We start from the raw sequence: 13,894 nt of genomic DNA, 5'->3' as shown, positions 1-13,894 counted from the left end.
TGTAAAAATGAAACTTTATAACTGCACTTAGTTCTTGAGCCCCCATTTCTGCTGATGGCAGAAAACTTGTTACTGCCAATTGAATATAAACGATGTTACTAAGTATTTCTCACTCTACTCTGGGTGAAAAGTTCAGGATGTTTTCCTTTCCCTGCTCATGACCTCTCCCTATGGGTAGTCTAAGAATCAACTAGGCATTTGGGGGAAGGAGCATCTATTTATCCATTATGTAGCTCAGTTCAGGATTGCAGCCTTTGCCGACGTAACATCCACTTGTGCATTTTTTTTCACTGAATGCTACGGTGCTTCACTTAGCGAAAGTTCCACGTTCCTACTGCATTTTGGTTTTCAGGTCTACCCAGGTCACTCTGTTTCCATTTAGCCCTCCCTGTCCATAACCAGAATGTGTCCTCAAGCCCTCCGCCCCTTGCTGTCCTTCATGGGGGCTTGGCAAGCTTTTGGAGGGCTTAGCATATTACTTTCTTTTTTTCTAGGTTATTCTAAGGCAACGTAAACCTCCCTGCTAAAACCTCAATGGCTTACAATAATAAAGGTTTATCCTTCAGCCACACATCAGCTGTGGGTGTGCTCGAAGCTCTTATCACTGGGATCCAGGGAAAAGGAACAGCTTCCACAGGAAGGAAATATTTTGAGCAAATAATACACTCTGCCATACTCTTACCATTCAGGAGTTGGGAGAGACTCAGAGGAGTCTAGAGGAGAGACTCTAGAGGAGTCTAGGGAGAGACTCAGAGGAGGTAGACGTTCAGCTCCTTTCTTCTAAAAACACCATGCTGTTGTTTCTACAAGCCACACTTGGTTAGCAGGTTGGCTGGGGGATGCGCTTGACTTCAAGATGAGCTGCCTTCTCAGGCTTTACCTCCGTGATCCCCCCAGTTCCGGGCGTTAGCTATTCTCTCTTCCCTGGAGCATCATCCAGGGGTGTCAGAGGGCAGGGTCCTTTCTTAGACACTCACTAGTGTATGTGCCCTGCTCATGTTCCCCCTAGAATTTTTCTTTTCTTTTTTGAGATGGAGTCTCGCTCTGTCTGGAATGCAGTGGCATATCTCGGCTCACTGCAACCTCCCCCTCCTGGGTTCAAGTGATTCTCCTGCCTCAGCCTCCTAAGCAGCTGGGATTACAGGCATCTGCCACCACACCCAGCTACTTTTTGTATTTTAGTAGAGATGGGTTTTCACCACGTTGGCCAGGCTGGTCTTGAACTCCTGACCTCAGGTGATCTGCCCTCCTCGGCCTCCCAAAGTGCTGGGATTACAAGCGTGAGCCACCGCGCCTGCCTCCCCTAGAATTTTTCTTTGCATCAGCTGCTTGAACTTTTTCTTCTTCTGGGCAGGAACATAGCTGAGGTGTCATCCTGCATTCCTCACACCTAATGGTCTAACTAGGCCATGAATTGTCCCAGTCTTTGGTGCTCACAAACCATCCTATGCCTCAAAAAACCTCTGTCTCACAAGACACATCTTCAGCTTTCGGCATCTTGGTTATCAGTTTAAAAAATGACACTGACACATTCAATTGACATCTTTATTCTTGGCGTGTCTGCCCTTCCCTGAAGCAGTGGGGATCATTGCTTTAATGGGTAGAGGGTAAATACAACAAAAGATAATGTGGTGGGGGGAAGGTTCTTATTTTCTCAGAATTTTAACTTGCCACACGTTTGATCAGACTTTACTGAAGCTTCAAAAATAGCAGTGAAGAATAACATGGAGAGAATAACTTCCATCCAACCGCAAGTTATACTGAGCCATTGACTCTAGTACCGTACCACCACCCCAGCATCCTCATGCCTCACCAGAAAATCAAACTAACTCCAGGCTCCATTTCCCCTCCTAATGTGTCCTTCCCCAATCCTCATTTTCTGCCCCAGTACAGAGCCCTTTTTCAGGACGAATGACGGCGAGACCATCAGTTCCTTTCAGTGGAAACTCTACACCCTCCTGTGCTACCTCACTCCCCCAGCCTTTGTTTTGACTCCATGGCTCTGACAATACATTCAAACTACTCTGATAGAAGGACAGGCGTCAAAGTCGGGGTCTTTAAGTCTTAAGTAACAGCCCAGCCCGCCTTGGATGTACAATGCTCAGACTGCTTCCTTTTTAGTCTCTATCCAGTGGCATTTCGATAAGCCTCATAATCTAGTCTCACCCAGGGTTGTTTTGTTATTATTTCTGTAACTTTTGTAGCCATCTGTGGGTCAAGTCCAACTGTTACTGTAGAACCAGTTCAATCTGGTTCGACTTTGTTAGTAACAAAATGTAATAAAATAATGAGTTGTTTTTCTGTGTAAGGGATCCCAGGTTGCAAGTCAGATAACCTGCGCCTGCCCAGTTGAACCAAGTATGCCCAATTTGTGACCTCAGTGCTGGCCAGAAACAAAAAGTCAACCACAGTTGAAGCCTAAGAACTTGGATCAAGGAGCAGGGACTGAATTCAGAAGCAGAGAAGCCCTGTTTCGTTGCAGTGCGGACTTAGCCAAGTACCCGTCACCGCCTCTTTGCATGATCTGATCAAATCATGCCTCCTTCCATCTTCCTGTCTCCCTCACAGTTACACTTTTGCATCCTTGCCAGTAACTTGCAATAAAGCTTTTTCTTTTCCCCAAAGCTGGTGCCATAGTACTGTCTTCTATGCATGTCAGAAAACGTGATGCACGTCCATCACTCCGTGACACACCTATTCTCATTCATTTCGGATCTCCTTATCTGCTGTTCTTCCTCCTCACTAAAAGGTTTCATCTTTTGCAAAATTAGATTTTAGCTGTGCTGCTACTTGACTGATTCCAGCAGGACGCACCCATGCTGACCACTGTCAAGAGCCTCAGTCCTGGCAACCCTGCACTTTTGTCAAGTCCCATGACCTTCTTCATAAAACTCTGGAAGAGAATGTTTTTTTCCTCTATCTTAACACAATACAATTAAGACATAATTAGTGAAAAATTAGCCAAGCAAGTGACCTCTGGGGCATAGCATAATTTTCCTGTCCTCGTGGGCTCCAAATAGCAATTGAAGAAGAATGATACCAATTATCATTCTGGAGAGACCACAGCCTTAGGGAGAGGGAGCAGAAGATGACATCTGATGCCTGGATGGCTGATGATGGCCTTCATGCCACTTCACCCCTGGAAGCTCACAATAGATGTGATAGCATCTGACTCCCACCCAAGGGTTTTGTAGAAATAACCAATTACCTTTACAATGATGTGACTGTCATTGGCATGCTCAGTAACCAGCCATCTTAGGAGGCAAAACTCACTGCTACTACTGGTTCACCTGGGTGTAAACCCATTTTACACAGTCATGTGGGCTTTTCATTTTTAAGCACAAGCAAGATGTAATTCATCCATATTTCTTTATAGATCCATGTCAGGGTATTTTTATTCTATTTGAACAGCATCATTGTGGTACACAACATCCAACGAAGGGCTTGGGGGTTGCCAAAAAAAAAATAGTCAGCTATTGTTAGCTTACTTTATTTCTTCTTCGAGTGACTTCCTTTTGGAACACTTATCACTGATCTTGGATAGGCTTGCTCTACCGGACTATTCAGAGGAAATTAATGTTAAGTGTGACAGCTAATCCCTGAGCCATTTCAGTTTTTAATATTCTACAAGTGTCATACTTTCTCAAGATTCTATTCATAAAGACAATTTTAGAGTGCTGATGTCCATGTAATTTTTATAGGCTAATGGATACTTTTCAATGTAGTAACACCTTACATTTGAACTGGCTTTGGTAGTCTTTAAAGTGCTGTCACTCATCAGTCTCTCATCTGTTCCTGTAAGGTTCCTGTGAAACGGGCAGAGGCATTTTTCCTGCCATACAGAGACGTTGCTCCTGCTGAGCAACACAGAGCTGAGTCACAGACAGTTTAAGTGCTTGTGTGACTGCTTAAGGGCCAGACCCTAACTAAAACTTCAGCTCTTCCAGTTATAGTCCAATCACCTTATCATACTTCCTAGAAAGCACATTGGATTTGGAATCAGATTTGCCTTTAAACCTGGATTTGCTACTTGTTATGTCTTGAATGCGTGTCCCCTCCAAAATTCATGTTGAAACTTAAACCCCATTGCAGTGGTATCTCTAGTGGGGCCCTTTTGGGAGAAGGGATTAAGTCATGAAGGCTCTGCCTTCATGAATGGATTAGTGCCTTTTAAAAGGGCTGGAGGGAGCTAGCTTAAGCCCTTTCTGCCCTTCTGCCTTCTACCATGTGAGGGCACAGCATTCATCCCTCTAATGTGTGAGAATACAGCAAGAAGGCCCTCAGCCAGATACAGAGCCTGCTGGCCCCTTGATCTTGGACTTCCCAGACTCCAGAACTGTGAGCAATAAGTTTCTGTTCTTTGTAAGCCACCTAGTCTCTGGTATTTTATTATAGCAGCGCAAACAGACTAAGACACTACTCACTGCATTTGTGGTCACTTATTTTACTGGGTTGTTGTGAAGCTACAGTGAGGACATGAATATGAAAATGTCACCCAAATATGGACCCCTGTTCTGCTTTCCAATCTAGACATTGGGGGCATATGAGAACCTCCTTCGACTTCGGAAGTGATTTAATAAAGTTCCACTGTGGTCTCTGAAGCTCAGTGGTTCTCAACTGGGGAAAGGAAATGTCTCAATGTCTGAAGAGGCTTTGGGTTATCACAAATGAGGTGGGAGGCTGCAACAGGTATCTGCTAGGTAGAGGCCAGGGATGCAGCTCAATGTCCCAGAATGGATAGGATAGACCCATAACAAAGTTTTCCGACCCCAAATGCCCATAGTTCCAAGGTTGAGAATCTCTCGTCTAGAGCAGGGATTCTGAACATGAGGTCCCTGAACACATCGATGGGCCGTGAGAATCTAGAAACCCACCTTCAGTAATTACACAGTCTACTTGAGGCAAGTGTGCATTGTTCTGCGGCAAGGGTTCATGACCATCAATTGATTCTCATAGACATTTGTAGTTTCAAAGTAGCTATGATCCTTGCTCTAGCCCTGTCTTTAAGTCCAGTGAAACTACTGCTTACACAAAGGTTTGCATCTTCAAATCCTTTGGAGGAGGAGGAATGACATATCATATAAATAAAATATGATGTATTGCCCTTCACGAAGTAATGAGCATAATAAAGGAAGATGCACTGGAAGAATCTAGCAGATGATGGGCCACCAGGCAGAGCCAAGGTAGCACTGGGAGAGAAAAATGATTTCCACTCCCAATTCTGGTGTACCTTGTCCAGAAAGAGTCAGAATAATTCAGAATCGGCCGGGCTCAGTGGCTCACACCTGTAATCCCCGCACTTTGGGAGGCCGAGGCGGGTGGATTACGAGGTCAGAAGTTCAAGATCAGCCTGGTCAAGATGGTGAAACCCCATCTCTACTAAAAACACAAAAAATTAGCCAGGCATGGTGATGGGCACCTGTAATCCCAGCTACTCGGGAGGCTGAGGCAGAGAAATGATTGAACCCAGGAGGCAGAGGTTGCAGTGAGCCGAGATCACACCACTGCACTCCAGCCTGGGCAACAGAACAAAACTCTGTCTCAAAAAAAAAAGAAAAAAAGAAAAATTAGCTGGGCATAGTGGTGTGCACCTGTAGTCCCAGCTACTCGGGAGGCTGAGGCAGGAGAATGGCTTGAACCTGGGAGGCAGAAGTTGCAGTGAGCCGAGATTGTGCCACTGCACTCCAGCCTGGGTGACAGAGCGAGACTCCATCTCAATAAAAAAAAAAAAAAGAATAATTCAGAATGAGGCTTGGGAGTATCGCTGACAGTGACCTACTCGCCAGGTGAGGGAAATAAATTTTTTAGGGCAACAGTAGGCTATGATTAAATATATTTCTTCTGTGTACTTGACAATACCCTGAGAAGTTTATTTATGTTGTCTCATTTGAGGTTATGTTTCTCCTACAGGGTATGTAGCTTATTCACCCCAGATCCAGGTCTTCCTGGTTCACCAGAAGATGGAAGCCCTGCTGGAATCTAAACATTCCATTCAGGCATCCTGGCTAAAGGACTAGCAGGCAGATGTCAACATGCGAAAGATTCAATCCTCTGCTACAGCAAGTATTTATATATAAACTCTTCACATTATAACCATCTACATAAATCTGATGAAGTTATAAACCCTTCCTCAGAAAACTGTTCCTGTGCCCCAAACACACCTAATATTTTTCTTTTTAAGATGGCAAGAGTTCACATTCTCTGTGATATACAAATAATTACATCTTGATTAGAGCATGCGTTTCTTTCTCTCTATTCTGTAAATTTTATTTCATAAGGTCTTGAATCAGCTCTAGCCCATCTCTGGCTTCACTTTCTAAATTATCCTCCTAGATGTTTTGGCAGTTGCTGCAAAAAGGCTAGAGGAGAATAGTTCAGGCCAACTTTTAGACAGAATGCTTTATTTTAATGGCTATAGACTGTTACATTGTAATACATTTCTCTTCTCTAATTTCTATGCATTGAACATGCCCAAAATACAAATAGTTATTGCTGGTGTTAATACTCAGTTCATATTGTTTTCAGAGGTGCATGAATTCTGTGGGTGAAAATAACCTGTTCCTCTTTGTCTGTGTCTGACAATTACTCAAGAAAGACCTGGAGGTAGATTATAATCCTTATTTTTAATATTATTCTGGATTATTTTGCTCCAAGTCCAAGCCTCCTTCCTGGAACATAAATGAAGTTTACTGCAAATGAGATAGTTATAAAGCCTTAAAACAGACAACCTTAAGGTGAAGGTAATCAGTTAGGAAAAAAATAAAAAAGCTAACCCAACCCTCATAAGGAAAATGGATAAAGCCGAGAAGCACTAATGGGTTAGAGTTTATAACCTACAGCTCATGTGGTCCAATTCTATCATTGCCGAAAGTAATCACATTGTTTTACAGCCATTCCGCTGCCTGTACCGTCTCAGTCCAGGCCCTAATTCAAGTGCCCGTGTTACAAGAGCTATTGTCAGCCATCATCGGCTCAGGAGGGAGCACTCACAGCAGCCGGCCTATTCTCTCTTTCTTTGAGTGAGTACTTCAGGGTCAAGTTTTGGCTTATTAGTTGTAACATAGTGTAGAGGGTAAGCCATGAGGCCCTAGCTACACTGCCCACTTGTAAGCACAAACAGAAGAGACTTATTTCTCTGGAGGTAGTGATAGAACATCTGTCTTCAGAGCCAAACTCATTCAAAGACACTGAAAGAGAAACAACACATCCTCTATGAGTGCAAGCTGGTCATCCAGATGAAAGTAAGGACTCCCCACAGCACGGAAAACATAGCCATATCCTCAGATGTGTCACTAGCTGCATTTTGCCAGCCAACTTTTTCAGATGGGTCAACTCAAACTTTGCTGGTGGAGTTAGACACAGATGGCTGAAAGGGTGGCCAGAGAACCGCAAATCTTAAAGGTAATCTTTTCAACGTGTGAGGACATTTACAGTAAACAGTCTAGAAGCAGAGAAATCAGTCTAGCCACAAAATATTTGGAACAAAATAAGGTTGATTATGTTTTGGTGTACAGTAAGTGTAAACTATTGACCCTCTAAGATAATGAGAGTCAGTGTACGATTGATCAAGAATCCACACGGCATAAACAGATGACTCAGTTTGGAATTCTGCGTCTTCCATCTCTGGATGTGTGATCCAGGGTGTATTATTTAAATTCTCTCTGGTTAGTTTTCTCATCTGTAAACTGGGGTGTGCACAGCATTTTTGTTATTCGAGTTGTTGAGATTTGAGTGAAGTAACATCTGTAAAGTATTAGAGCCTATGACAACGCTTGAAACAATCATTCATTCAACAAGTATTGATTGAGTGCAAACTATGGGCCAGGTGCTGCTTGTGGTATTTAGGGTACAGTGATGGACCCTTAAAGAGACAAAAGTCATATACAAAGAAGTCACAAACACTAATGGAGAAATGTGAGCGATTATTAGTGCTGAGAAAAATCCGATGGATTTTTTTCATCATGGAGGAAGCATGCATTTCAGGAAGACTAGATCCTGTCTACCCAGGCACATTGCTCAGAGAATGTGACCACCTCAGGACAACTTCTCTGACTTTCTAATGAGCCTCTTTTCTTCCTCCTTGACAATTAAAATATTTCTTAAAATATGGCATCACCAGTGGCCAAGGAACTGGAGACCCGAACTGACCAGCCATAGTAAGCAGAGATCATGCATGGAACCTAACAGCCCCCAAGGCCCTTCAGGGGTGCCTCTCAGCACAGTGGCATCTCTGTGGGGGACAGATGCCCAGCCAGCATCTGCCCAGTGGGTAATCCACCCTGATCCTTACAGTTGTGCCAGGTACAAGTTTTCTGGCTTCAGTGTGACACTTGAGCCCGGCTGTCTTGATAGCCACAGTCCCTTTTGCCCTTTCATGTGCCCTTGCCCCTACTTAGTGTCCGGAAGCAGTGAATGAAGGCTTTGTTGGTGCTTGTGTTTGTCTCATTCGCTGCAGCCTGGCTGATGCTGGCTCACCCCAGTGTCTGTCTCCAACAATCGCAGAGGTTAGGGGTGTTAGTTAAAGGGACCTGACACCTGAGATAGTGCCCTTCCTTGTCCCATGGGTAATGGACCAACCTAAGTGGCTGATCCCTCTTCCAGTATGTTTCAATTCACTCCTCTTAATCTTTTCCACACTTAAGGTTGCATGCTCAGCTATGCCAATTAGCAGAGGCTTATAAGCTCAGGATTTGAAGGCAATTGACTGGATCTGAAATGATAAAATGAATGAAAGGACAAGTAAGAACTTAACTAAAAATGTAGAATACATTCCACAGCCTTTGGAGGAATAGTTGTGCTTACCCAAAAGAACTGTTAAAAAAAAATTGTGTTCTGGTTAAAATACCTTTGTATGGAAGATAGTTTTTAAGCTACCTTTAAGGTGGCAACATTGCATAATTATAAAATACATATATGTTATATATGGATATTGTACATGGTATAATATATATGCATATTATATATGGTATAATATATAATATCCATATATACATATAAATATATATACATAGCTGTGTGAGTTACTGAAATGATATACAGCTTTGCTCCATAAGCACAATCTATATTAACATGAACCACCTTTAAAAATAAAATCTAGGCAGGGTGTGGTGGCTCACACCTGTAATCCTAGCACTTTGGGAAGCTGAGATGGGAGGATCACTTGAAGCCACAAGTTCAAGACCAGCCTGGGCAACATAGCGACCTCATCTCTATCTTAAAAAAAAAAAAAGTACATGATTAGCTTTTGAGGATGATGTATTGTGATGACTTTTAAATGAGATAATGAATATAAAATCTATAGATTTATAGAGTTGAAATGTAAATCAAATAATTTATCAGTTTGGTACGTGTTCAGAAATTATTTTTATCTTCCAAATTGGTGTTAGAAAATATTTCCATTTGTTTGCAGCTAAAATATATTCTCTTAACAAGTGTATATATTCAAAAAGTCCTTGGACTGTTGAATGGATTAAGGTTTAAAATTACATCATTTAGTTTAGACGGGAGCTCTGAAAGACTAATGGGACTTATTTTGTTTCCATTACAGTGGTTTCCAAAAGACACATGTTTCATCGTAATTAATGGATTTAAGTTTTCTCCCATCAGACATTTTACCAGGCTAATAATAAGTAATAAAGTAGACTCATTTGAGTTTTCGCTTGAGGTACCTGAAGGTAATCATAAAGAGAGAGAAAAAATAGTGATATAATCCACAGACCAGATCAGAAGCCCCCAAATAGCTGAGAGTTGACTGTTTGCAAGATCCATGTCTCCTAAGTTAGAAGCTGTGTAAAAATTAGAACACATAGAACTAGCACTGAAGAGGCAGAAAAGTGCTTTTGAGGTTTGACTTTCCCCTCCCCTGAATATTTTTTTAGTTAAAAGAAAGAACATGTTATAACCTCAGGCATACCTTAGTTATAACCCAACCTGAGATGGTGTTACAATTGCCTGTACGGGTAATCTGTTTGGAATAGGATATTCTGAAAGGGCTCAAATCATTTTGTTTTTTTTCTAGTTGCTAAAATAAGTCTGATAAAATTTTAATTTTTTTGCATTAGTTGGTTTCAAAAGCTTCTTTGAGTAAAAGTGACTCAGCAGCTAAGTTAAAATATTGCAGTCTTTTTTTTTTTAAAGTAAACACAATATGCCCTCAAGGAAAACAGTATTTTTCAGCAAGATATGGAGACATTAATGTTGTTTATTTTTTACATATTTGTCTCTTAATTCTCAAAGTAAGATCACAGTGACAGAGCCATTAACATAAAGGTTAAGAAGAGCCAAGAAAAACAATTGAACTGATGCTTGAACCAGTCAACCCAGGTTAGTGGGTCATTTTTGCAAGAGAGATTGAGAGTCATGAAGCATTTCTCTGACAAATTTTCAGTTCTCTGTTTTCATTCCAATTTGCTTTCTGACTTATAATAACCACAGTCTTTGGTGTTTTAAAGATCTTGACAGTTGAACATGGATTTATAGACTGCAAAGGGCTTTAGAGAAGATTCGGTCCTATCTCTATCTCACTTTACAGGTGAAGAGAGAGCGCCTGGGGAAGCAGAATCTTTACTTGAAATTGTACAAGTAGAAGCCTCCTAACTTAGCCCAGTGTTCTCCTCACCCCCAACACACACCCTGCTGTACATGCCACCACATACATGTTTAGGTATCACATTTGCATTAACTTGAACATGGGCAATGAGTTTTGTCCAATTTGTCAGAAAAGAAGGAGAGTGTGCCTCGCCTCCCCTGCACATGCTTTTTCTCAAATGGTCAGAGCTACCCACCTGCCTTCAGCCCTGCCTGACCCTACCTGGCGGCAGGAGTATGAAAGAGGCAAAGCACCTGGAGCTCTCCCCAAAGCTTTGGTAAATTACTATAGAATCGTGAATGACATAGGGACTGGAGGGGTTTCAGTGTAACCCTAAGAGTTCTTTACACTGTGGCAGCCATCTTTTACTCCTCGCCAGAAGTGGAAACAAACACATTTCTGGCAAAACAAAACAAAACAAAAAAATACCCCAAACCAAAAAACAAAAAGACAACAACAACAACAAAACAAACTTCAAGGGGCAACAGTCGAGGGGCTGCCTGTGGCAGCGGTGGAAGGTGGACTGAACTGCAGAGGGCGGGGGTCTTTCTGGGGTGACAGGAATGTGCTGCATCTTTGGGTGGTGGTGCTTTCTCAGGCATCTATAATCGTCAGAACTCATGGAATTGCACACTTTAAATGGATTCAGTTTTTGAATGTACGTAATTTCCCAGTAAAGTTGAGTTTTAAGAAAACTCGACTGGGAGTGGCGGCTCATGCCTGTAATCTCAACACTTTGGGAGGCTGAGGCGGGAGGATTGCTTGAGTCCAGGAGTTCGAGACCAGCCTGAGCAAAATGGTGAGGCCCTCATCTCTAAAAAATAAATAAATAAATAAGCCAGGCATGGTGGTGGGCACCTGTGGTCCCAGCTACTCAGGAGGCTGAGGTGGGAGGATCAATCGAGTCTGGGAGGTCAAAAAGAAAACTATCGGAAATTGACACAATGGGAATCTAATGATAAAAGCTTCCCAATTATTATTTATCTTGTTATGAATAAAATAGGCAGTATTATTAATACTTTATGGTTTTAATAATAGTATCCTATGGTACTTTTAAGAAAGCAAAATCACCCACCTATATGATATTGGTAGTGAAAAGTTTCTGAGTGTCAGGTTTGTTTTTTTTTTTTATTTTTTGAGATGGAGTCTTGCTCTGTCCCCCAGGCTGGAGTGCAGTGGCGCGATCTCGGCTCACTGCAAGCTCCCCCTCCTGGGTTCACGCCATTCTCCTGCCTCAGCCTCCCGAGTAGCTGGGACTACAGGTGCCCGCCACCACACCCGGCTAATTTTTTGTATTTTTAGCAGAGAGCGGGGTTTCACCGTGTTAGCCAGGATGGTCTCGATCTCCTGACCTCGTGATCTGCCTGCCTTGGCCTCCCAAAGTGCTGAGATTACAGGCGTGAGCCACCGCGCCCAGCCGTCAGGTACATTTTTAAATATAAGACTGTGTAAGAAAAAGGTGAATTTAACTCAAGACTTCCCTCTCCTACTCAGGAAAGGACTGCAAACTGATCTTCCTGGATGTGAGAAGCAGGAAGCCCTATCTTTTTAACTCTTTGCTGACCGGAGTGCCTACCTCAGTCCACAGGCGACAAAGAAATACTTTTTTTAAAAGTTTACTACTTTCCTCTACTTATTTTCCACTTGACCTGATATCTAAAAATATAGAGCCATGCAGTAGCCTCCCTATCTCCAGGACAGCAGATCATTAATCTACAGCTCTGGTCAACTACCTTAAGTCCACCAATTAGCTTCTATCTTTAAGCATACCATTTCAAAAGGCCTCTCCCTGAGTCTCCAGGGAGGATGTCTAAATGCAGTGGCCTATTTTCATGCAACCTAATGCTCTTAAACCTGATACTATCTCTTGCACCTTGGGGTTAGGCTTCATGTGAAAGGCAGTGGAAAAGGCCTGAATACTTCTCATGTAATCCAACGGAAAGAGGGCCTCTCTCTTAGTGTATGGTGTTTCTCTGCTCCTGTGATAGAAAATGAAAGCATTACAGGCTTAATACGTTAAATGGGGAGAATGTTGCATAGCAAATAGTAAGTAAAATCTATTACGTACTTTGCCAATGCTGTTGGGTCTTTAAATAACGGAGCAGAATGCCCTCTGCAGAAGATACTGTCTGTGCGAAGTCACAGCTCCAGAAGAGCAGGGAAGACGGCCTCGCTCCCTGGCACTGCTGCCTGAGTTCCGGTCCCCTGGGCCCTGGCTTCCTCAGCTTATCTGCTGGTCTGAGCCTTCTTTCCTCCTCTCCTTGCTGGCCTCTTTTCTTCTCCCTTAGAAGCTCTCCTGTTTACCAGTATAACTCAGGAGAATTCAGGACGGTAAGTAATTTAATGACCAGAAATTAGGAAAACAAGCTCGATTTTTCTCTTTCTGAAGCCCTTCCTCTAGGGTTATCATTGATTCTTTGTGTAATTTTCTCTCTTTGATCTGGTATATTTCTGTAAAATAAGGCAATGTTTTCTGCAGTTTTTTTCCCTAAAGATACATATTTCACCTCCGTGCATAAAGAAGGAAAATAAGTAGGGATGTGCCTGAGGGTGGAATGGAGATCAGAAACTGGGCAAACGTACAAATCATGGCAAACGTCATCATCCAGCTTTCTTTTTTGATGCTAGTGTTTAAGAGAGGCAGAATGATGCTGAGAGAAGCATGTGGACACTGAAGTCAGACTTGCAGGGATGTGAATTGAACTGAGTGACCTTGGGCATACACGGTGGCTTTACTAAAACTTTCTCCTCATCTGTAGGGAGGAATGATACCTCCCTTGCAAAATATAAGGCATGTAAAGCTCATAGTCAATACACAATGAAGTAAAAATATCATTAACAGGAAACTAACTGGGTTGACATTTCAGAACACAACTTCTGCAGTCACTTTCCACTTTCAAATTCCATGATTCTGCTAGTTTGAAAAACAGTTTCTCCTTTTATTGAGGGAATCAATATATCATTTTGTGGACAAGAGTGAATGCCCCTTGTGGGACATGCAAATTATTATTTAAGGGAGGCATTCCCACCTGGAGGAAACAGCACAGATTTGGAGTCAAAAGGCCTGGCTATGGCAAACGAAACAAAACAAACACCTCACCATATTAGCAATGTGACCTAGAAAAAAAAGGCTTAGCTTTGTTTTGTTTTGATTTTAATAATAAAATTGCTAAGGCAGGAAGATCACTTAAATCCAGTTCAAGGCCCCATCTTTACAAAAAAATAAGAAAATTAGCTGTGTGGGGTGGTTCATGCCTAAAGTCCCAGCTACTTGGAGGCTGAGGTGGGAGGATCACTTGAACCCAG

The sequence above is a fragment of the Nomascus leucogenys genome, chromosome 4 (assembly GCF_006542625.1).
Source record: "Nomascus leucogenys isolate Asia chromosome 4, Asia_NLE_v1, whole genome shotgun sequence".
Lineage (NCBI taxonomy): Eukaryota > Metazoa > Chordata > Mammalia > Primates > Hylobatidae > Nomascus > Nomascus leucogenys.
The sequence above is the reverse complement of the archived record's forward strand: the minus strand, read 5'-3'. Positions refer to the sequence as shown.